General features: G+C 41.4%; 1 long non-coding RNA gene across 3 annotated transcripts in view; it reads right to left on the reverse strand.

Annotated features, from left to right (window-relative positions):
* LOC140908266 (uncharacterized) overlaps positions 1-25,386 on the reverse strand; it is an 87,160-nt gene that overhangs the window by 45,991 nt on the left and 15,783 nt on the right. For 2 of the 3 annotated variants that reach the window (XR_013635511.1, XR_012157817.2), the window contains exons 2-3: positions 9,882-9,909; positions 9,523-9,632 (exon numbers count right to left, since the gene is read on the reverse strand). This is a non-coding gene — a long non-coding RNA (uncharacterized LOC140908266). Of the gene's footprint in view, positions 1-9,522; positions 9,633-9,881; positions 9,910-10,088; positions 10,142-25,386 lie in introns of those variants that run through there. The other variant, XR_012157818.1, reaches the window with a different exon arrangement.

The following is a 25,386-nucleotide window of genomic DNA, read 5'->3' on the forward strand; positions in this document are numbered from 1 at the left end:
GGGTTCACTATGATCATCTTTAACAGGGTCATATATAACCAAGTTACTCAATCATCTCTCTCCTTTTTCAATTGAATTCTCTTGTAAATCAGGTTATTTGGTTGGCTAAATGCTTTACCTCTTTTTCTGATACCTTGCCTGCATTGTCCTCTCTGTATCATACAGTGTTTGTACACAGTTCTGACAAAATGAAGCTGTTTTCAATTCTGCTATATTTCTCCCTAATTATACTTTCATACAAAACAAATTGGAAATGTACTGATAATGGATGGAAACTATCTTAATAAATCCCCTGTGCTGCAAGATATAGCATTGCTAGGCTCTTTTGTTATACAGTAAGTAGATTCAACCATTCAAAATAAATGTTAGACATTAAAGGGATGTTATTTAACACAGTGAATAATTAAAATATCCATTTCTCATACAGATGCTAGCACTGCTCATATATTTTGCCTTCTTCTGTATTGCCATATTCTCTTGCTTAATGGAGAATCTTCTGTGAAAAGTAGTAAACACACAAGTAACTGAAATGCAAAAATGTGCAACAATTCTTTGTACGTAAGGCCTGTCCAACATCCATTGAAGTCAAGGGAAAGATACATGTTGGTTTCAGTGAGCATTTGATCAATCCTTTGTATAGCATCTTCCATCCAAGGATTTCAATGTGCTTTTAAAAACTTCCAGCTTAGCCTCACAACACTCCTGTGAGGTACCATAGATAAGTGCTATGCCTATTTTACAGATGGGCAAACTGAGGGACAGAAAGTTTCTGGGGCCAATTTACCACCTCTTTATTTATTTTTCCCAGATAAGGGACTGAAAAGTCCATAAGGGCTGTCTGGCAGAATTTCTGTTGGTGGGGATGCATTCAGCTTTTGCCTCCTTGTGGAAGTGACAGCAAATCTAACCCCTGAAACCATAGCTCTCCTAAGATCTATGTAGATCAGGACATTGTGCCACTATACAGCCATCTAGCGCCAACTCCTGAATGAGCCATACTCCTATCAAGTACCACAAACGACCAAACTGCATTAAGTTAGCCTAGAAATCCCTTCAGGGAAGGATGAGGTCATGGAAAGCAGCTTTCATTCACCATCCACTGAACCTGATCCTATGGCACAGCCAAGGACTGGGTGAGATGAGAGAAAGAGATGGTGAGCCAGTCCTGTGGCATGCTCACCCTATTCCCCTCACCCCTCAAGTCTCAGGGAAGAGCAGCATGTGGCCATATGTGACTTGCCCAAGACCCCACAGGAAATAGTCAGCAAAGCCAAGGAATAAAGCAAGGTCTCAAGCTAAGAGTACAATCAAATATAGAGGTGTCTAAATGCCATCAGTTGCATCAGCACTTATAGGCACTTGCAAATTTGGAATCTGCTTCTAAAGCTTTCCTCCAAGTTAAATGTTCTGGAGTTAGTTTTTGTGGAACTATTCATGCAATAGAAACTGCTTATATTTCTGCATCAGAGCCACAGGATCATCCTTCTAGGTGCCTCCTCCTTCCACTTCAGTCTAGGGCCAGCCTAGTGGCTTGTAGCCAAGTCTAGGATTCTGGCAACCTAGGAGCTGACTTTCCAGAAAAATACAAGGAATCTGCATCCCACCTCTGTTCTAAGATTTCAATTAGTTATAGATATCCCCCCAACAGACTGCTTTTCTGAATATATGCAGCAAGTCTGTCCCAGACTTGTATTTTTAGCTTAAATGCTTGTTTGCATTATTTGACTAAGCATAAATTGTGTTCTTGACTACATAACATTTAAAATAAATTCAGTCTTAGGAAGTTTTGAAGAGTTATTAAAGTGTTAAAATTATACTTTTCTCTCTTCTCCCTCTGATTTTATGAAACAGACATGTAAAGGGCAGTATTTAAAGATGTCAAATTTTAGTTTGAGTGAAAATGCAATGATTTGACAAGAAAGCAATATCTTTATTATTTGTGTTTTTATTATTATATTTTTCCTTTTCTTATTTCCCGTCAAATTTTGAAAAGAACAAAAACATTATGCCACAGCAACTTCTAATTATGAGGCCCTACAATGCAGTGTGTCACCAATTCTTAAGACAATACAATTCATTCAACTTTCCTCCTTAATTATACATTTCCTTTGTAAAGTGTACTATTAATAATTATCCATTTCATTCATTTGTATATGTCTAAAATAACCAAGGCGTTTTTCAGTGTTTAAAGTTAGGCACTACTAGTAATACAAATAGGTCCAATAAATTAAAATTGCTGAACGAAAGAGGCAACCGAAAAATTTTGAAATTTCAGTGAATATGTTGAAAAGTCAGTTTAACAAAAATGGATAAACTCACCTTTTTTGCTGAAGCACTCACTAGCTCTCACTGACTTCAAAGGGTGCTACTCAGCATTTGTGAAAACCAAGACACTTATTTAGGCTCCTAAATAGGGATTTAGATGCTCTAACTATAGGCAAAAAGAAAAGGAGTACTTGTGGCACCTTAGAGACTAATCAATTTATTTGAGCATGAGCTTTCGTGAGCTACAGCTCACTTCATCGGATGCATACTGTGGAAACTGCAGCAGACTTTATATATACACACAGAGAATATGAAACAATACTTCCTCCCACCCCACTGTCCTGCTGGTAATAGTTATATAAATGATCATCAGGTTGGGCCATTTCCAGCACAAATCCAGGTTCTCTCACCCTCCACCCCCCCACACAAAATTCACTCTCCTGCTGGTGATAGCCCATCCAAAGGGACAACTCTTTACACAATGTGCATGATAATCAAGTTGGGCCATTTCCTGCACAAATCCAGGTTCTCACATCCCCCCCACCCCCATACACACACAAACTCACTCTCCTGCTGGTAATAGCTCATCCAAACTGACCACTCTCCAAGTTTAAATCCAAGTTAAACCAGAACATCTTGGGGGGGGGGTAGGAAAATACAAGAGGAAATAGGCTACCTTGCATAATGACTTAGCCACTCCCAGTCTCTATTTAAGCCTAAATTAATAGTATCCAATTTACAAATGAATTCCAATTCAGCAGTTTCTCGCTGGAGTCTGGATTTGAAGTTTTTTTGTTTTAAGATAGCGACCTTCATGTCTGTGATTGCGTGACCAGAGAGATTGAAGTGTTCTCCGACTGGTTTATGAATGTTATAATTCTTCACATCTGATTTGTGTCCATTTATTCTTTTACGTAGAGACTGTCCAGTTTGACCAATGTACATGGCAGAGGGGCATTGCTGGCACATGATGGCATATATCACATTGGTGGATGTGCAGGTGAACGAGCCTCTGATAGTGTGGCTGATGTTATTAGGCCCTGTGATGGTGTCCCCTGAATAGATATGTGGGCACAATTGGCAACGGGCTTTGTTGCAAGGATAAGTTCCTGGGTTAGTGGTTCTGTTGTGTGATATGTGGTTGTTGGTGAGTATTTGCTTCAGGTTGCGGGGCTGTCTGTAGGCAAGGACTGGCCTGTCTCCCAAGATTTGAGAGAGTGTTGGGTCATCCTTTAGGATAGGTTGTAGATCCTTAATAATGTGTTGGAGGGGTTTTAGTTGGGGGCTGAAGGTGACGCCTAGTGGCGTTCTGTTATTTTCTTTGTTAGGCCTGTCCTGTAGTAGGTAACTTCTGGGAACTCTTCTGGCTCTATCAATCTGTTTCTTTACTTCTGCAGGTGGGTATTGTAGTTGTAAGAAAGCTTGACAGAGATCTTGTAGGTGTTTGTCTCTGTCTGAGGGGTTGGAGCAAATCATAGAATATCAGGGTTGGAAGGAACCCCAGAAGGTCATCTAGTCCAACCTCCTGCTCGAAGCAGGACCAATTCCCAGTTAAATCATCCCAGCCAGGGCTTTGTCAAGCCTGACCTTAAAAACCTCTAAGGAAGGAGATTCTACCACCACCCTAGGTAACGCATTCCAGTGTTTCACCACCCTCTTAGTGAAAAAGTTTTTCCTAATATCCAATCTAAACCTCCCCCACTGCATCTTGAGACCATTACTCCTCGTTCTGTCATCTGCTACCATTGAGAACAGTCTAGAGCCATCCTCTTTGGAACCCCCTTTCAGGTAGTTGAAAGCAGCTATCAAATCCCCCCTCATTCTTCTCTTCTGCAGGCTAAGCAATCCCAGCTCCCTCAGCCTCTCCTCATAACTCATGTGTTCCAGTCCCCTAATCATTTTTGTTGCCCTTCGCTGGACTCTCTCCAATTTATCCACATCCTTCTTGAAGTGTGGGGCCCAAAACTGGACACAGTACTCCAGATGAGGCCTCACCAATGTCGAATAGAGGGGAACGATCACGTCCCTCGATCTGCTCGCTATGCCCCTACTTATACATCCCAAAATGCCATTGGCCTTCTTGGCAACAAGGGCACACTGCTGACTCATATCCAGCTTCTCGTCCACTGTCACCCCTAGGTCCTTTTCCGCAGAACTGCTGCCTAGCCATTCGGTCCCTAGTCTGTAGCTGTGCATTGGGTTCTTCTGTCCTAAGTGCAGGACCCTGCACTTATCCTTATTGAACCTCATCAGATTTCTTTTGGCCCAATCCTCCAATTTGTCTAGGTCCTTCTGTATCCTATCCCTCCTCTCCAGCGTACCTACCACTCCTCCCAGTTTAGTATCATCCGCAAATTTGCTGAGTGTGCAATCCACACCATCCTCCAGATCATTTATGAAGATATTGAACAAAACCGGTCCCAGGACCGACCCTTGGGGCACTCCACTTGATACCGGCTGCCAACTAGACATGGAGCCATTGATCACTACCCGTTGAGCCCGACAATCTAGCCAGCTTTCTACCCACCTTGTAGTGCATTCATCCAGCCCATACTTCCTTAACTTGCTGACAAGAATTCTGTGGGAGACCGTGTCAAAAGCTTTGCTAAAGTCAAGAAACAATACATCCACTGCTTTCCCTTCATCCACAGAACCAGTAATCTCATCATAAAAGGCGATTAGATTAGTCAGGCATGACCTTCCCTTGGTGAATCCATGCTGGCTATTCCTGATCACTTTCCTCTCATGCATGTGCTTCAGGATTGATTCTTTGAGGACCTGCTCCATGATTTTTCCAGGGACTGAGGTGAGGCTGACTGGCCTGTAGTTCCCAGGATCCTCCTTCTTCCCTTTTTTAAAGATTGGCACTACATTAGCCTTTTTCCAGTCATCCGGGACTTCCCCGGTTCGCCACGAGTTTTCAAAGATAATGGCCAATGGCTCTGCAATCACAGCCGCCAATTCCTTCAGCACTCTCGGATGCAACTCGTCCGGCCCCATGGACTTGTGCATGTCCAGCTTTTCTAAATAGTCCCTAACCACCTCTATCTCCACAGAGGGCTGGCCATCTCTTCCCCATTTTGTGATGCCCAGCGCAGCAGTCTGGGAGCTGACCTTGTTAGTGAAAACAGAGGCAAAAAAAGCATTGAGTACATTAGATTTTTCCACATCCTCTGTCACTAGGTTGCCTCCCTCATTCAGTAAGGGGCTCACACATTCCTTGGCTTTCTTCTTGTTGCCAACATACCTGAAGAAACCCTTCTTGTTACTCTTGACATCTCTGGCTAGCTGCAGCTCCAGGTGCGATTTGGCCCTCCTGATATCATTCCTACATGCCCGAGCAATATTTTTATACTCTTCCCTGGTCATATGTCCAACCTTCCACTTCTTGTAAGCTTCTTTATGTTTAAGATCTGCTAGGATTTCACCATTAAGCCAAGCTGGTCGCCTGCCATATTTACTATTCTTTCGACTCATCGGGATGGTTTGTCCCTGTAACCTCAACAGGGATTCCTTGAAATACAGCCAGCTCTCCTGGACTCCTTTCCCCTTCAAGTTAGTCCCCCAGGGGATCCTGGCCATCCGTTCCCTGAGGGAGTCGAAGTCTGCTTTCCTGAAGTCCAGGGTCCATATCCTGCTGCTTACCTTTCTTCCCTGCGTCAGGATCCTGAACTCAACCAACTCATGGTCACTGCCTCCCAGATTCCCATCCACTTTTACAAATGTGGTTGTATCGGAGAGCTTGGCTGTAGACGATGGATCGTGTGGTGTGGTCAGGGTGAAAGCTGGAGGCATGCAGGTAGGAATAGCGGTCAGGTTTCCGGTATAGGGTGGTGTTTATGTGACCATTGTTTATTAGCACTGTAGTGTCCAGGAAGTGGATCTCTTGTGTGGACTGGACCAGGCTGAGGTTGGTGGTGGGATGGAAATTGTTGAAATCATGGTGGAATTCCTCAAGGGCTTCTTTTCCATGGGTCCAGATGAAGATGTCATCAATATAGCGCAAGTAGAGTAGGGGCTTTAGGGGACGAGAGCTGAGGAAGCGTTGTTCTAAAATCAGCCATAAAAATGTTGGCATACTGTGGGGCCATGCGGGTACCCATAGCAGTGCTGCTGATCTGAAGGTATACATTGTCCCCAAATGTGAAATAGTTATGGGTAAGGACAAAGCCACAAAGTTCAGCCACCAGGTTAGCCGTGACATTATCGGGGATAGTGTTCTTGACGGCTTGTAGTCCATCTTTGTGTGGAATGTTGGTGTAGAGGGCTTCTACATTCATAGTGGCCAGGATGGTGTTATCAGGAAGATCACCGATGGATTGAAGTTTCCTCAGGAAGTCAGTGGTGTCTCAAAGGTAGCTGGGAGTGCTGGTAGCGTAGGGCCTGAGGAGGGAGTCTACATAGCCAGACAATCCTGCTGTCAGGGTGCCAATGCCTGAGATGATGGGGCGCCCAGGATTTCCGGGTTTATGGATCTTGGGTAGTAGATAGAATATCCCAGGTCAGGGTTCCAGGGGTGTGTCTGTGCGGATTTGATCTTGTGCTTTTTCAGGAAGTTTCTTGAGCAAATGCTGTAGTTGCTTTTGGTAACTCTCAGTGGGATCATAGGGTAATGGCTTGTAGAAACTCGTGTTGGAGAGCTGCCGAACAGCCTCTTGTTCATATTCCGACCTATTCATGACGACAACAGCACCTCCTTTGTCAGCCTTTTTGATTATGATGTCAGAGTTGTTTCTGAGGCTGTGGATGGCATTGCGTTCCGCATGGCTGAGGTTATGGGGCAAGTGATGCTGCTTTTCCACAATTTCAGCCCGTGCACGTCGGTGGAAGCACTCTATGTAGAAGTCCAGTCTGCTGTTTCGACCTTCAGGAGGAGTCCACCTAGAATCCCTCTTTCTGTAGTGTTGGTAGGGAGACCTCTGTGGATTAGTATGCTGTTCAGAGGTATTTTGGAAATATTCCTTGAGTCGGAGACGTCGAAAATAGGATTCTAGGTCACCACAGAACTGTATCATGTTCGTGGGGGTGGAGGGGCAGAAGGAGAGGCCCCGAGATAGAACAGCTGCTTCTGCTGGGCTAAGAGTATAGTTGGATAGGTTAACAATATTGCTAGGTGGGTTGAGGGAACCATTGCTGTGGCCCCTTGTAGCATGTAGTAGTTTAGAAAGTTTAGTGTCCTTTTTCTTTTGTAGAGAAGCAAAGTGTGCGTTGTAAATGGCTTGTCTAGTTTTAGTAAAATCCAGCCACGAGAAAGTTTGTGTGGAAGGTTGGTTTTTTGAGAGTATCCATTTTTGAGAGCTCATTCTTAATCTTTCCCTGTTTGCTGTAGAGGATGTTGATCAGGTGATTCCGCAGTTTCTTTGAGAGCGTGTGGCACAAGCTGTCAGCATAGTCTGTGTGGTATGTAGATTGTAATGGATTTTTTACCTTCAGTCCTTTCGGTACAATGTCCATCTGTTTGCATTTGGAAAGGAAGATGTCTGTCTGTATCTGTACAAGTTTTTTCATGCAGTTGATAGATTTCCACTCCATACGGCTAAATGCAGTGCCTTGCATAATGACAGGTTTCAGAGTAACAGTCGTGTTAGTCTGTATTCGCAAAAAGAAAAGGAGTACGTGTGGCACCTTAGAGACTAACCAATTTATTTGAGCATGAGCTTTCGTGAGCTACAGCTCGGACACAAATCAGATGTGAAGAATTATAACATTCATAAACCAGTCGGAGAACACTTCAATCTCTCTGGTCACGCAATCACAGACATGAAGGTCGCTATCTTAAAACAAAAAAACTTCAAATCCAGACTCCAGCGAGAAACTGCTGAATTGGAATTCATTTGCAAATTGGATACTATTAATTTAGGCTTAAATAGAGACTGGGAGTGGCTAAGTCATTATGCAAGGTAGCCTATTTCCTCTTGTATTTTCCTACCCCCCCCCCCAAGATGTTCTGGTTTAACTTGGATTTAAACTTGGAGAGTGGTCAGTTTGGATGAGCTATTACCAGCAGGAGAGTGAGTTTGTGTGTGTATGGGGGTGGGGGGGATGTGAGAAAACCTGGATTTGTGCAGGAAATGGCCCAACTTGATTATCATGCACATTGTGTAAAGAGTTGTCCCTTTGGATGGGCTATCACCAGCAGGAGAGTGAATTTGTGTGGGGGGGTGGAGGGTGAGAAAACCTGGATTTGTGCTGGAAATGGCCCAACCTGATGATCACTTTAGATAAGCTATTACCAGCAGGACAGTGGGGTGGGAGGAGGTATTGTTTCATAGTCTCTGTATATATATATATATAGTCTGCTGCAGTTTCCACAGTATGCATCCGATGAAGTGAGCTGTAGCTCACAAAAGCTCATGCTCAAATAAATTGATTAGTCTCTAAGGTGCCACAAGTACTCCTTTTATTTTTGCGAATACAGACTAACACGGCTGTTACTCTGAAATCTAACTATAGGCAATCGGTAATAGTTAAAAGTTGTTCCATATTGGATTTTTTTTCCCCACTTCATGTGTTCTGCAAGAAATTGTGCCACAAAGGGTATTTTCCCCATCCAAAACTTTAAATTATGAGTATTCCCATTCACAATACTACTTAAACAAGTTACAATACCACTCAGATGAAAAATATTAGGTACATGCTTTGAATTTTTCAGTGACCCATTTTCCCCACCAAAATTTCTGATTAATCAAAACTAAAAAACTGTTGGCCGGAAAGGATCAGTTTCAATTAATTTCTTGACTTGAAAAAAAGAATTCAAAACAAGTTTCAAGATAGTGTCAAAATGCCCTATTTTAACATGTTCTAAGCAAAAAAGAGTTTCAAAATTTGAGCTAATTATATATTTTGTTTTAAATTGGCCAAATTTAAATGAAACATTTCATATCATTAAAATAAAGCGTTTTGATTGACCCAAACAAAAAATAAAATCTGTGTATTGATTTGCAAACTTTCTGAGATACTGAATATTCATCCTGATTTGGGATGGAATTTTTTCTTTTGAAAGCTCAAATATTTTTCTCATATGGGAAAAACATTTCCCACCCAATTCTACATGTACATGAGTGTTTGCATGAACAGGTCCTTAGATTATAAACACCCCAGGAGTGGAAAGTCAATGGGACTTAGGTTCCTCAGTAACTTGATCACTTTATTTTATATTTTTAAGCTCTTATCTTTTTATATGCCTGTAAAGTGGCACTCTCAGCTTTGGCAGTATATAAATAAATAACAAACCAAATAGCTTTATCACTGTCTTACCTTGGTCATGTCAGCAAATACATGTGTGTTCATTTTATGGTCCTCTTGCAATCTCTCTCCTCATGCTTTATTTTCTCACGTAACTTTTTAGTTGCCTCAGCCTGTTATAGCTAAAATAGACAGGATTTGAGAGCAATACTGTGTAGTATACAACATGTCAGGAATATTTATTCTAAATGGATTTTTTATGTGACTATATGAGATACAAAACATACACAATGTTGACCATGAAGAAAAAATGCAGCACCAGAATTATGAAGACATTGGAAATGTAAGATGTCAAAACCTTTGATTGATCAGGTATGTCCTTGAGATTCATTATATTTCTAAAGATATTTGAAGATTTTGAAAGTCATTACCTGGGTCTTGAAGGCATAACAGTGTCACCTGGAAAACAGCAATAAAAATATTGTATTTCTCATCTTTAATTACAGAACAGAATAAACGTTGATTAACTTGGGATATATGAATTTATAGCCCCTCGACAGCCAACCTCCTTTAATGTGATCAGTTTCAAGTATATCTGCCAAATCAAACTGTAAGAATCCTAGCCTGATTCTGCGTACATCACAACCACATCAGAGATGTTTACAGTTGAAATCACAAACCACAGGACCCGCCTATTCAAGGAATGGAAGGATCTGTGGTTATAAATTTGTTTTAGACGGAAGGCTGAAAATTGAGAAGCACAAGTAATTTATTCTATCCAGAATGGTTGAGAAATGAGCACCTTCACTGAGAGCAAAGTCAAGTTAGAAAGATAGCAGTACTGTTAATAATTAATTTCAGTCTATTGTGTCTGGCATCCTGGCTACGATACCACAACATCCAGTCAGAAACTGTCATATCTCCCAATGTGCAGTAATCCAGTTGAGATGCATTGTGCCTTGCTGTGGTACTGCCCATTATAAAATTAAAGGAGGAAATACTGTCAGAAACACCCACCTCATTTAATGTAATTAAATCTAATTTGGAGGTGAGAGAGTAAGTCTAAAGCACTGGCCCAAAGTTGGGAAATCTATATATTGCAATCCCCATGTTAGGGGTTCGTAAATCATGTTTGATAACAACCATTCTTTCCCCCTGAACTTCCATCCAATTTTTTTTATTTAACTCAGTTCAGAAGGAACCATTTCACATTTTCAAATTATGGGATACTGTGACTCAATCCTGCTGAAATAAGCATATAGTGAAAGCAGTTAAAATTTTCTATTTATATGGCTCAGTTTTCTTGATTTGGTACATCAAAGTTTGGGTAAGCTCTCTCTATGGAAGAAATACTATCTATCCAAGGTATTTGCAATAATTCTCAGCTCTTTTATAGTGTTTTTCAGCAGTAGATCTCAAAGCAATTCACAAATATAATGTCAATATAATTAGCCCCATTTTTATAAGTCAGGAAATTGAGGCACAGAGAGGTTAAGTGACTGGTTCAAGGTTACCCATAGGTCAGTGGCAGAGCCACGAACAGAACCCAAGTACTCCGAGTCCCTCACAGAGGCCTATCCACTAGGCCCCGCTCTCTCATTTGCCCCTTCTCTTACTGTAGTAGCTCAGTGCCTCAGAATCTTTCAAAAACATATCCTTCAATATCCTGGCTAAGTAGGGAAGTGCTACCATCCCCATTCTACAGATGTGGAATTTAGGGACACAAACTAAGCTCAAGGTCACAGAGGAAGTCTCTGGCAGAGCAGGAAACTGAGCCTCAATTTCCCAAGTTCCAGACCATAACCACTGAATTATCTGGTCCCTTGGTGCAGGTGTCTTCCATGCTCATCTCATACGTTAATTCCTCAAAGTCTCTGCTAGTGTAACCCACACACCTTCGGGGTGTGGTGTTCTGTCGGGGGGGGGGGAGGAAGAGAGCACGCTCTACAGCCATAGCTAACAGGAAGTTGGCTTTCAGCTCATGCAGAAGAGGCTCATGCACTAAGGTCGCGAGGTCCCTGGTTTGATCCTGCCTGCCGACGACTGGGGTCTGTTGGCATTACACTAGCCTCCTACTTAAACTTTTGCCTCTGAACAGAAAAGTTGCAGAACAAATGGCCTCTGACGATGTTTTTAAAATGAGGGCTTTTAAAAATGTATTTTTGATAACTTTGTATATTGCTGTAACAGGTATCTAAAGTGAAGACTGGAGAAAGGCCATAATGAATTATTCACCAGTTTTCTCAGTGTGTAGGACCTGAGCCTGCACCACTGAATTCAGTGCCAGCTTTGCCATTGCCTTCACTGGGTGCAGGATCAAACTTTTAATGGATAATGTTTTGAAATGGTCTGAGGCCTGGTCTCTGTTAGTTGCCTTAATTTGCACCTGCAAAATTTGCTCCACAACATAAATTTAAGGTTTCAGCCACAAAATTTAGAACAAGAGCTCTTATACCTCAGAGTGTGGAAGTTCGGACCCAGGGATTTGGCTTAGAGCAATATAGTGATGGAGGGCTGTGCAATTTGATTTCCAGATCTCCCTCCCTATGTCTAAATTTCATGATAGTTAGAATATAGGGTTTTAGTTCAGGCTCAATTCTAACAGAAATTGGCTGCATGTCACCTTGTCGTCATTTTCCCTGGGGCAATGTTGATTTTACCAATCACTAGTCAGTCTATGGGCTCTTGAAATTCCTGAGTGTTCTGTATGGATCTTGGTGTTTGCAGATAGATCAAAGACCGTCTACTTGGTCCCCCTTCTTCTTTCAATGTACTTCTGTAAAGGGTGGATATTTGGTTTCAATGTGCTTACAAGGTTTCCAATGGCTAATTTCAGTAGCCAGAAATAGTATTCCTTGAAGAGATTTCTGCTTTACAGAGCATACACTCAGCTTTCACCAGGTTCCCATCGCTCTCTGAGCAGCTCCCAGACAAAGCTTTTCTCTTTCTCTACAGTGCTTCAAAATGGAGGCCTTGCACTTCAAAATCAGCCAGTCTTGCTCTTTTAAGGTTGACTGACCAATCAACACACAGAAATCAACAAGATTAGGTGATGGGTGAATCTCAGATCCATCTCTCTCTTATCCTAGTAATTCCACATGCAATTAAATAGAGTCCTGTGCAGATCAATCAGTATTTGTCACGTTTCTAGCTTTGATCCATTGTATGATTATTTTAGGAGTTTTAGTTCAAACTTCACAAACTGTTAGTGTCAATGATTTGCATATTTATTTCTCTACAATATTAGGGTACGATAAGGAATGTCTAAATAGTTTATTTAACAGCAAGGTACTTAAATACATTATTTCTTTTGAAATTATTATACTGTTCTGGCACTGTGGGTAGATGACAAAGTACAGTCAGTCCCATTTCATACAATGGTATTACGGTTAAAAATGTTCATGATATAAGGAGCTGATTATTTAGGATTGTTCTCTTATAGTTTGTAGATGAGATGATTGTAATTGTCTTCACTTTTGTTTGCACACTTTAACAAGTTCCCCTGTCACATTTAATATATATTATAGGCCCTGGAATTTATATTGCAAATGCAAAAAAGTTGCTGTACACAGCGTGGGGAATTAATAAATATGCTATGCTATTCAGATGGCTGCAAGTTGCTATTGTAACATACTGTGGTTTAGATTCATTTTTAGTATCTATTTTTAAATATAGGAAATTAAGCTGGTTAACTGTGCCCCCCCCCACACCCAGAGTCAAGCAAGCACATACAACATACTTGTGTACATTGTACTCTGGTTATGAACACAAATGTTAATTACCATATACCAAACATTACACTCTTTAGGCAGACTTTTAGGACTTGATCCTGCAAGCTGCTGAGCACCTTTAACTTCAAATGAAGTCAGTGGGGATTAAGGCTTCTCAGACCCACACAGGTGCATGCAGCACCTTGAAGGGTTGATGCTGTACTTAATAAAGAAGGACCTATCAAGTAGTCTGTCTGTATTCAAGCAATATTCCTGCTGATCTTAGCAGGCATGCCACCTGCATATATAGTTCAGGAGGAGTAAGGCCAGTGGAAATTGGTCCCCCACGTGGACAAATTGGGGAAAGTCCAGAGAAGAGCCACAAAAATGGCTAAAGGTTTAGAAAGCATGACATATGAGGAAAGATTAAAAACATTTGGTTTCTTTAGACTGGAGAAGAGAAGACTGAGAGGGAACATAACAGTTTTCAAGTACATGAAAAGTTGTTACATGGAGGAGGGAGAAAAATTATTCACCTTAACCTGAGGATAGGATGAGAAGCAATGGGCTTAAATTGCAGCAAGGAAGGTGTAGATTGGACATTAGGAAAAACATCCTGTCAGGGTAGTTAAGCACTAGAATAAATTGGCTAGGAGGTTGTGCAATCTCCATCACTGGAGATTTTTAAGAGCAGGACAGACAAATACCCGTCAGGAATGGTCTTTCGTCCTGGTATGAGTGCAGGAGACTGGACTAGATGACATTTCAAGGTCCCCTCCAGTCCTACGATTCTATGAAATAAGTGGCACCTATTTTTAGTTAATTTGCCTGTATGTTGTAATAAGCCTGAAATCAATCATCTGTTTCCCAGTAGGCCCAGTAAGATAAAGAATTACTCACCCATTTATATGTTACTCTAAAGCATTATTCCCATCTTCTCTGTAAGTAAGTGGAAGACATATTGGGTGTTTGATTTAACTGTGTAGCAAGCGTGCTGGTGTTGGAAGTTTGGGGTTATAATTTTTTTGGGGGTGGGGGGGGAGGATATTCGTTCTTCAAAAACTTGCTTTGATGTTGGGTTATTATTCCTGCCAACCATTGCTTAACTGAAAGTGTTTTATTTAACAAAATAGCCTTATTGAAAGAATGCATTTAAAAACAGTTCTGGGGTTACTGCAATGTCAGAATTATTTGAAATTTTTGAAATGTGTTTTCCAAGATCTTGCTCTGATCGTCTTTAAATTACTTTTCTTTTCCCACATCAAGAACACTTATCTCTTTACTTTTAGAGCATTTGTGCACAGAGGGCTCTCACAAAATTTCCTTGATAGTAGCCATATGGAAGCTATAAAGTCCCCAGAAAAACATCTCTTTCCGATATTTAAAGGGAATGTGATATTCTTATTTTAATATAAAGATTTATATCATTATTGGACACTAACCACACTCCTTTAAAATGAGAATAAGATAATGCTTTATGATACTGTTGCTCGAAATGGTCTGCACTTCTGAAGTTTAGCTTGAATGAAAATATATCGAGCTTTGACAGAGTCTGCAGCAGTGTTTTGTAATCTGTATAATGTTGTCACATTTACAAGCAACTACCATGGGAAAATATTGTTCTTTTTATGACTACTCTCTCTATTTCAAATGTTTCCCCTGATGAAAGAATTTCACATACAGCACAGAATTAGGAAGTAGTGTATCTTCTGCAAGAACCATATTCCTAAGTGGAATACAAGTCCAAGCTTATTTCACTTCTCTAAAACTCCTAAATGTGTTTTGCTTGTTACATTCCATTTGTTACTCTATTTTTTCTGTCCTCCCATTTCTGGCACACTCATATCCTGTCCTGTAATATGGGACAAATCCTGGCCGGTACACCACCCTCTTTGCACAGCCAGTATAGATGGCCTCACTTCTGGTGGCTAGTGGATCTGTGGCCATCAAACATGGCTTAAAGACGCCTATGCCACCAACTCGGGAGTTGTGCCAAACGTAGCTCAGTTGCATAAGAGAATCCGGACCCAAGTCTCTATCCCTTTTTCCTTTTTAGAGGAATACGTAAACTAATCACTAGGTTTGAAAACAACAAGTGGGATCCTCTTCTCCTCCAAGAAGTGGGACCCTAAAGATTCTCCCTGCTACTACCGCCGCACATGTTGAAGGAGTAAGTTAATGTCTGAGTGTCTCTTCCCCCCCACCCCGCAAAAAAAATCCGCTTTCTACAAACCTGTAGGCTAAACTTGTGCAAAGTGGTATGATCATGGTCGGCATGAATGAGTTTGTATTCAGTGGGACAGTGAAAAATTGTCTCACAGCTCCTGATGAAAAAGCTAAAAGATCTATTCACACAAATGAAAGCTTCTTCCCAAAACCACGTGTGAAGAAAGAGGTCTACATTGACTGTGAGAAGCAAATTTAATAAGGTTTGAACTTGGTTAGACTGAGTTGTAAGTAGAAAGTTTAGATTTTTGAATTTTTAGGGAGGGGGAGAAAAGGCAGAAAAATTTGACATATTCAACTTTATGTATTAACTTTTTGCTTGTTAGAGCTCATCAAACTGGAAATCAGATATATTGAACATTTGTTAATTGGGCTTTGTGGGAAATGGTTTAAGATTTTTGAAAACTTTTTTGTCCCAAATCAGGATCAACATATGCAATTTCAAATTTTCATGAAGAGACAACCTCCTCTGCCCAAATCCATCAAGAACTTAAGAATGGCCATACTATGTCAGACCAATGGTCCATCTAGCCCAATATCCTGTCTTCTGAAAGTAGTGAATGCCAGATGCTTCAGAGGGAATTAACCGAACCAGGCAACTATTGCAGGATTCATCCCTTCTTGTCCACTCCCAGTGTCTGGCAGCTAGAGGCTTAGGACCCCCAGAGCACGATCATAGCTAATAGCCATTGATGGACTTATCCATGAACTTATCAAATGCTTTTTTAACCCAGTTATACTTTTGGCCTTAACATCCCATGACAACAAGTTCCACAGGTTGAGTGTGTGTTGTTGGAAGAAATAAATACTTCCTTTTGTTTTTTTAAATCTGTTGCCTGAAACCAGTCACCTAAAACATTTTGTCTTGATAGTATCACAATGTTTCATTCTGATTTTAACCTCTTTCTAAAATATTTGTGTTGTGTAAAAAAACATTTAGTTGAAAATTTCCCAACTAGCTCTAGTTGTGAGTACAGTTTACTGCTCACCGAGCCTGGCTTCTGACAATAACTAACCATGGCTCTTCTGCGGGGCTGGATAGAAAAAGTAATACATATCACAGATCTTCAGGATATTTCTTTTAACTTTTAGCTGAGGCTGGAAGAGTTTAAACCCTTTTAATAGGCAGAAAGGTGGAAACAAGTCCTTAGAGCCCATCTGAGCAGTAAACCTGGAGAGAAATTATGAGGATTTATGAGGAGAGGCTGAGGGAACTGGGATTGTTTAGTCTGCAGAAGAGAAGAATGAGGGGGGATTTGATAGCTGCTTTCAACTACCTGAGAGGTGGTTCCAGAAAGGATGGTTCTAGACTATTCTCAGTGGTAGAAGAGGACAGGACAAGGAGTAATGGTCTCAAGTTGCAGTGGGAGAGGTTTAGGTTGGATATTAGGAAAAACTTTTTCACTAGGAGGGTGGTGAAACACTGGAATGCGTTACCTAGGGAGGTGGTAGAATCTCCTTCCTTAGAAGTTTTTAAGGTCAGGCTTGACAAAGCCCTGGCTGGGATGATTTAATTGGGGATTGGTCCTGCTTTGAGCAGGGGGTTGGACTAGATGGCCTCCTGAGGTCCCTTCCAACCCTGATATTCTATGATGCTATGAAAGCTGGTGGCTATGGATTGTTAGGCTACTGGGAGATGGAACTGAGAGCTTTGCCTCCGAAGTGGGAGAATCTATAAAAAGGAAGCATGTTTCTAGAAAGGAGGTGCTGGTGTTGTTGCTGGTTTTGTCTGTCTCTTAACCTGGGAGACTTCTGAACCACACCCTGGCTAGAGGAAAGAGACTTATTTTGTTTGGGTTTTTTCCCCCCCAAGTGGATCCTTGGTTGAATGAAGCAGCCTTGTGCTATTTGTGGTCAGTTTAACTGAATGGAAACTAGCTGCCCTACATTTCCTTTGTTTTACTTGAACTACTAGTACTTCTTTCCCATATCCCATCATCTGGGGCTGGGTTGTCATGCAAGCATCTGCATCTGTCCAAGGCACATTAAGATCACCCTCTTACCACCATCTCTGATGCAATCCATCTATTGCTTCCTTTCCTTGGGATCTCTTTCCTACCAACCTCTTCTGCAATTCATCTTCACCAGGTCCTCTTCATTCATCCTCTGTACATATCTGAACAAATACTTCCTAGATTTTGCCAGCTACATGAGACTTTTACTTGCATCCCATTGATTTCACTTTGAAAGCTCTTTGTGCAAGTCTTTTAATAGCACAAAGACCTCATATCTCGAACTCCCATAGGCACTGAATCTGTCTCTTTTCCACCCAGGGTTCTGCCATAGAGGCTGCACCACCATTCTGTACAGCTGGGCTTTCAGTCTGAGTGGTACATGCTTGCACACACAACACCTGAGTTGTCCCACACTTTTCCAGCACTCCCTGGTCTGAACTGTATCTCACATTCAGATTCACTATCTTCTGTAATCCAGCTGCCAAGGTACTTGGACTGGTCTGCCTGGTTTAGTCATAGTCCATTAATCTCTATGTCAAATTTCCCTGGGGCACCTCTACTGACCCACTAGATCTCAGTTTTAGTCATGTTCATTTTTATCTCCTGTCTGCTTAGCTGATCATACCACTGGTTACCATTTCCCCCTAGGTATTTTTTTTGATGACACCTTTATTTATATGTCTTCTGCATATCACAGTGCCTCCCCTTTTTCCCCATTGGGATCTTCCTGCTGACATAGTCCATCAATATGATAAACCAACAGTGGACTTATCCTGATGCATGACCCCTGATGCAGTCTGCCTTCCACTTCAAAGGGACTCACCATCCCAAAACACGTTCAGTATTAGATGCTCTATATAGGGCATTCACTGTAGTTATTAAATCCTCAGACACTCCATATTTCCTCAGCACTGATGTGAGAATCCTTCTGTCCACTTTTACTTGAACCTCTAGCCAAAAGAGCTGCCTTGTGATGGATATTTTCTCCTCTGGTGGAACCTGGAAGTTTTTTTCCTCCTTTTTGGGACCCAACTTAAAGGGGTTGCTATCCCAAACTTCAAAGGTAACAGGTGGTCCTGTTACTTTCCTCTCTAAAGGAAGATGTGGGACTTACCGACTAAAATATACCTTGCTGAGTAAATCCTTACGTAATCAGTCAATAGCAAGATTCTTTAGTGGTAATAATAGCTAATCACTTATGACACAGTGGCCTTACACAGGCAAATCTAGGATCTTGCTGAAATATTTTTATCAAGATATTTCCCTTTCCTGTGACTAAATTGTTATGTCACAAACTAATTATTGAAGGGCTGAGCTAATTTGACAGTCTCTTCTCAAAAGAAAGTACTGTGGGTTGACAGGTTTGGCATGGGAAGACTAAGAATTATCTGAGCCTACTAAGAATAATATGAAAAGCAAATTGAAAGTGTTTTAAAAACGACAGTGAATGGCTCTAACATATTGCTGGTATTTATATGCCCTCATGCACATGTCATCTTTTCAATATTGCTACTTAAATATTTAAACATTTTTCTCAGATGCTGATTAGCTCTCTGGAAATGCTTTGGTTGATAGTCCTTTTTTCAGCTTGAAGATTCCTTTGTAAAGATTTCCAGTATTCTTCTCTCTTGCTTGCATGCTCTTTCAAAACACAATATGGCTCCAACTCCAGCAAAGCACTTACACAATTGGGTGCCTTTAAGCAAGTCACATTGAAGTTGCTGGGTTTTTCCCGTTTTGCTTTCAGCAGTTCACTGCTGAAGTCAATAGGAGTTAGATATGCATGATGGACAGAACTGAGCTAAATTTTATTTTCTTTAAAAAACATTTCTTCAAGCAAAATTGCACACTACTCCATTTGCATTATATCTTTAGTGTAAGAGGCTTTCTGGGGCTCAGAGGAGTAAACAGTAAGGGTAATGCAAGTTTGATAAAGGGAGGCATGAAAGGATGCAGAGCAGCATTCAGACCTTAACCAAAGCTATGCTAATCTTTTGAAGCATGCTTATCACCTATCTGGTTGCTTCTAGAAAACATAGTAGGACCCATGAGGGAGACCTCTTCCTCATCCTTCCAATCCCCTTATATGTTCTGGCTTTCTGTAAACAAACCAGCCACATTATTTATGGTTCATTAGAACTAAATACCAGCACACACCTTTAATTTAAAAAGCAAACCAAAAACCTTGTACCACAGGATTACGAAAAGTGAGGTAAAGATTGAAGGAATAGCTGTGGGCATACATATTAAAAGAGAAGAGACCTTATGTTTTAGATGTTGAGCATATGAGAACTAAACGTTAGTTAAGACAGGTTTTACCACCACAAAACCAATTTTCTATCTTATTTTAACTCACTCGGCTAGCCTCTACCTACACTGCAGCACTTGATCAATTTTCTCTCCTTTGTCCCTCATACATTCTTACTACAGTATTTTGAGCACTGGCTGTATGCCATAATAATGGACACTTCACTGTGGTCTGACAAGAAAAGCCAGATTTGTCAGCAGACTATAAAGCACATGGTGAGGAAAATCATCAGTTCTTTGCTACACAGAGTACATTCAAGGTAACAGGCAAAAGTTGCCTTTTGTTTGCTGGCAGAATGCAATTTGTCACTGTCCTGTGTGGAGCCACTTTATTACAGTTATTAAGAAACATTGCATGAGATCTAGAAGTTGTAAAGAAGATGAAATGAACTGGTGCTACAAAAGTCAGCTGTACTGCTAGAGACATTCAGAGTCGAAAAATACCCATCTTTTGTGTTTGTGAGGGCCCTTTATATGTATACATGGGTTGAAGAAGAGATATTGGTGACAGTGTGCTGGAAATTTAGTGAAATACTTAGTTTACATGATCCTATAAAATAATTGTATGCTCCTATTTTTACTTTAGATACTAAGATGCTCATAAGGGTCTAGATGGACTGTTTGACTGCTTGCCTTGCATATTTAGGATGTATTCTCTGACAACGAGCTTCCAATGACTGAGAAGAACTGTCACTGTCGTCAAAACTGAAACCAATGAATCTAAGTACATCTCTATGTCATTTGGCGGATATCTCCAGCAAATTGGATATGAAGACTTGCAGGAAAAGAAATAATTCCAGATATTTGCTGCTGGTTTCATTCCAACTTATAGAGGTAGTATTTTTCCCCCAAAGGCTTTGCCTTGTTTCTTGATACATGACTACTGAAAATAAAAAAGTCTGATCACACTGGGTGGCTGAGGTTGCACAAGGAGAAAATGCAGATGGTTGCATTTATCCACTATTGTTTTGAATAGTTTTTATACCATCACCTTTCTCTAACTACTTGCGTTGACTCTGTCTCTGACTATTTGCTGTTAATTATTTGGCCTGTTTGATCACCTACATCCCATAGGAGTAGGTTCACAGAAAGACTTAGGAGTTAAGCCCATCAAGGCCTAAGCACTCTGCTACCCAATAGAATTCACAGCCCAAAGTTGGGTGCCAAGGCACCCCATACACTGCATGGGGAGAGTTAGGCACCTAAGAAAGGATCTCAGAAGCCATCAAGCTGAATGCAGACCCACCAAAGCTAGTCAGGAGTGAAATAAAGAGGAAAGGGGAGGTGCTTAGAGTCCAGATTCACAATGGTGCTTAGGAGCCTAATTCCCATTGATCTAGACCTTTCATACCTGACTGACAGCCTGGAGGGAGGCACCTCTCCACCCAAGATTCTCAGCTATGAACCCTCTCCTGGAATAAGTCACTTAAACCAGGTCAGTCCTTTCTTGCCCTTCCACACCACAAAAAACAAATGAGAGAGAACCACTCCATTACAGTCAAGCGGTTAGAGCACTCACCTGAGATGTGAATGTGTAATGGGGTTCACTCACCACTCTGATGCCTCCTACTTACCATCTTGGGGATTAGCTCTGCATGTTAGTGCGCCCTCTTCAGGTGGTCCCTCACCGCCATCACTCCTGCTCTAGGACCGACATCTCTCCAACGACTGCAGCATCCTCTTCAATGACACAGCCCTTCAGCCATGCCATACACTGTGCTCCCCCTTCTGGGGGACCTGCAGTCCACTGTTCAGCCACTTCCCTTAGTGGGTACTGGAGAAAATTAAATTGTCTGGCCACTTCCTCATGGCCCCAGTATCCTCTTTGCCCTTGCCTCAGTGCCTCAGCCCTCAAGCCCCAGCAGCCAGCCATGAGCTGTCTCCCGGTCCTCCATCCATACTAGCAGCACTGCTCTGTCCAGGGTGCTGGCAGTTCTCTCAGCCCTCCAGAGACACAGTCCTTCCTCCCTTAGCTCCCAGCAGAGAATGGCTTCCTCTGCCCTGCATCTCCCTTTTTATATGAGCCTGTTTGGCCCTGATTGGCTGCTCCTTTTAGCCCTTCTCTGATTGGCTGCCTCCTGCGCAGCCTCACTAGGGCTCTATTAACCCCTTAGAGCCCAGTGTGGGGCAGGTGCCCCATCACAGAGTGCCCGAATTCACAGAACTAGTAAGTAGGGTCAAATGAGAAGAAAATCTAGGAGAAAAGGGAGTTCAGGATAGTCAGCAGTTTCTCAAACAGATAATGTTAAAAGCACAGCAGCAACCTATTCTGATCCAAAGGAAAGAGAGGAAGAATACTAAGAGGCCAACTTAGCTGCATCAGGAGCTTGTTAATGACCAGATTAATCAAAAAGGAATTCTATAAATAGTGGAAACAGACAAATAGCTAAGGATATGCACAAGCATGTAGGTGCACCTAGCAAGGGATATGAAAGCCAATGAGAATTGGTTCTATAAAGACATTAGGAGCAAGAGAATGATGAAGAAAAATGTAGACCCAGTACTTAGTGAAGGAAGGCTAATAACTGATGACAGAGTAGGCTAATGCCTATTTTGGTTCAAGAAAAGGAGTACTTGTGGCACCTCAGAGACTAACCGATTTATTTGAGCATAAGCTTTTGTGAGCTACAGCTCACTTCATCAGAATGCATCCGATGAAGTGAGCTGTGGCTCACGAAAGCTTATGCTCAAATAAATCTGTTAGTCTCTAAGGTGCCACAAGTACTCCTTTTCTTTTTGCAAATACAGACTAACACGGCTGCTACTCTGAAACCTATTTTGTTTCAGTTTTCCTTAAAGTTTAATGGTGACCAAATGCTTCATACATTTAATATTAACAACAAGGGAGAAGAAACACAAACCAAAATAAGGAAAGAACAGGTTAAAGAATATTTAGTGAAGTTAGATGTATTCAACTCAGGACATGATGTAATTCATGCTAGGTTACTTAAGGAACTAGCTGAAACAATCTCATAACCCTGAGCAATTGTCTTTAAGAACTTTTGAAGGACAGATGAGGTCTGGAGAAGAGAAAATATAGTACCTCTCTTTAAAAAATAGGGCAAAAATCAGCCTAACTTCACTACACAGAAAGTTACTGGAACAAATTATTAAACAAACAGTGTGTAATCACCTAGAGGATAACAGGGGGATAAGTAATAGAAAATGGATTTGTCAAGAATAAATCTTGCCAGACCAATCTAATTTCCTCTTTGATGGGCTTACTGGCCCAGTAGACATGATGTATCTTGATTTTTAGTAAGGTTTTGACATCCCATGACATTATCATAAGTAAACTAGAGAAATGTGGTCTAGATGAGATTATAAGGTGGGTGCAAGCTGGTTGAAAGTCAGTCATTTTCAATGGTTTGCTGTCAAACTGGGCTGATTTATCTTGTTAGGTCCAACTGGGGTCTGTCCTGGGTCTGGTACCATTCAATATGTCTATTAATGTTTTGGACAATGGAGTGGAGAACATTCTTATAAAATTTGTAAATGAAACAAAGCAGGTAGGGGTTGCAAGCACTTTGGAGAACAGGATTGGAATTCAAAACTACCTTCACCAATTGAAGAATTGGTCTGAATTCAAAAGACAAAATTCAGTAAAGATAAGTGTAACCTTCAAATATGTTAAGGCCTGTCACAGATTATGAGCAACTGTTCTCCATGTCCACTGAAGGTAGGACAAGAAGCAATGTGCTTAATCTGCAGTAAGGGAGACTTAGGTTAGATATTAGGTGCTTGTCCGTGCACTGTGGTAATGCACATCAGTGGGGTGTGAATTTTAATGTGCACCAGTGTGTTGCATGCTAACTAGTCCATGTAGACCTTGCTAGCATTAACTTGATAGACCCTAGGGAAGTGTTAGTGCACGATAGCGGGCCACTGTGTAATGAGTGGACCACTGTGTAATGAGTATGCACATTAAAATTCCTTCCCACTAGTGTGCATTACTGTTGCATGTAGACAAACCCAAGGAAAATCTTTCTAACTACAGGGGATTGTTAAGTACTAAAATAGGTTACCAAGGGTGGTTGTGGAATCACCATCAGTGAAGGCTTTGAAGAACAGGTTAGACAAACCAAATACCTATCAAGGATAGTTTAGGTATATTTGATCCTGCCTCAGTGCAAGGGGCTAGACTAGATGACCTCTCAACATCCCTTGCAGCACTACAATTCTGTGATGTGGGGGACCATCAAATCCCTGTTCTGCTGGATTTGGAGGAGATACTTGAACCTAGGTCTTCCAAGTGAGTGCCCTATAGCCTGGTTATTAGGACACTCACTTAGGATGTGGGATACCTGGGTGCATGTTCCTGCTCCAAATCAGGCATTTGAACTTGGGCCTCCCATGTCTCAGGTGAGTGCCCCAATCACTCAGGTGTTCTTGGACACACACACACGTTTTTGGGCCAGGCCCCAAAATTCCTGACCTGCTCACCCCAAACTGTCTTGTGTGTGAGGTACAGAGCACGCATACCAGATCAGGCCCACAGGCAAAATTGGCAGGGGAATGTCTGCTTTGAGAATCTTGCTGGGGATGGCAGAAGTGAGGACTCACTAGTTATAGGGCAGCATCAGGACTTAGGCAGCTTTGTGCATGCCTGATGGAAGAAACTTCACCATGGGACTTAAGGTCTCTACAGGGTTAGGCAGCAGTTAGTTGAACAGTAGATTTGGCATCTAAATGATGGGCTTAAGCACTAACTGCCTCTTCAGGGAACAGTGTACCTTGGTGAATCTGGCCTCTGGGGCCTAGTTTTCCATTGCATCACACTGTGGGCAGTCACCTTATCTGTGTAACATTTTTTGTTTCCATGGAGTTCTTATGAATAAATGTTACCTATATTAAGATTCAGGGGGGTGGGGGGGAGACAACAAATTTTAAAATGGTATTGAATACCATTAAGCAAACTTGTGGGTATTTCTCAGAAACGTTTCCAGGAATATTTTACAATTTTTGCCCTCTGTATTTCTGAGTCTCTGGGTCAGCTTGATCAAAGCAATAATAAGGATTATCTGAAATTATGTATAAGTGCATTATATTTTGTGTATATAGAAGTCACTATTAAAATCTCTGTAATTTTGACTTTGCAAGTAACTAATTATCCTAGTAATAAGACAGAAATTTTTATTTTAAGAGTGAAAATCTGGCCCCATTATGATGTACACTCCATATTCTTTATGGAAATATGCTTATTATATGGATATGACATAACTGATGTACTTTATGCAAGATGGCTTATGTAGGATATCATTGGAAAGGTTATGATTTACTGAATGATTATTCAGTTTGTATTCCTGTGTCATTTCTGTGTCTAAAATTAGGAATATGGACTATGTAACAATTACAACTAGGGCTGTATCGGGAAGACATCTACCAGACAACAGGGCGTCAGATTTGATGGGCCATTAGGAAGGAACAAGAAGACTGTGAAGACAAGACTCGCTCTCTCTCCTGGGAGGCATCCAGGGACGTAACTGTAACATTACTAATTCAGGTGGTCTTGTCACCTGATACTGAACATTATCTTGGACTTCTTGTAACTTTCCCCTAAAAGGGGAGGGAGAGGGTCAAGTCTGGGAAACAAAGGATTCCCGCCTTATGTAAACCTTCTTTAAGGGTGGGGAGAAAGGCAAACTGGACTCCTCTCCGTGGCCTGTCTGCCAAGAAGAAAGACTGCTAAAGACATCTGAAGGGAAAGGCCAGTGCGGAGTCCAGACTGACACATGGGT

Source organism: Lepidochelys kempii, chromosome 3 (genome assembly GCF_965140285.1).
Source record: "Lepidochelys kempii isolate rLepKem1 chromosome 3, rLepKem1.hap1, whole genome shotgun sequence".
Lineage (NCBI taxonomy): Eukaryota > Metazoa > Chordata > Testudines > Cheloniidae > Lepidochelys > Lepidochelys kempii.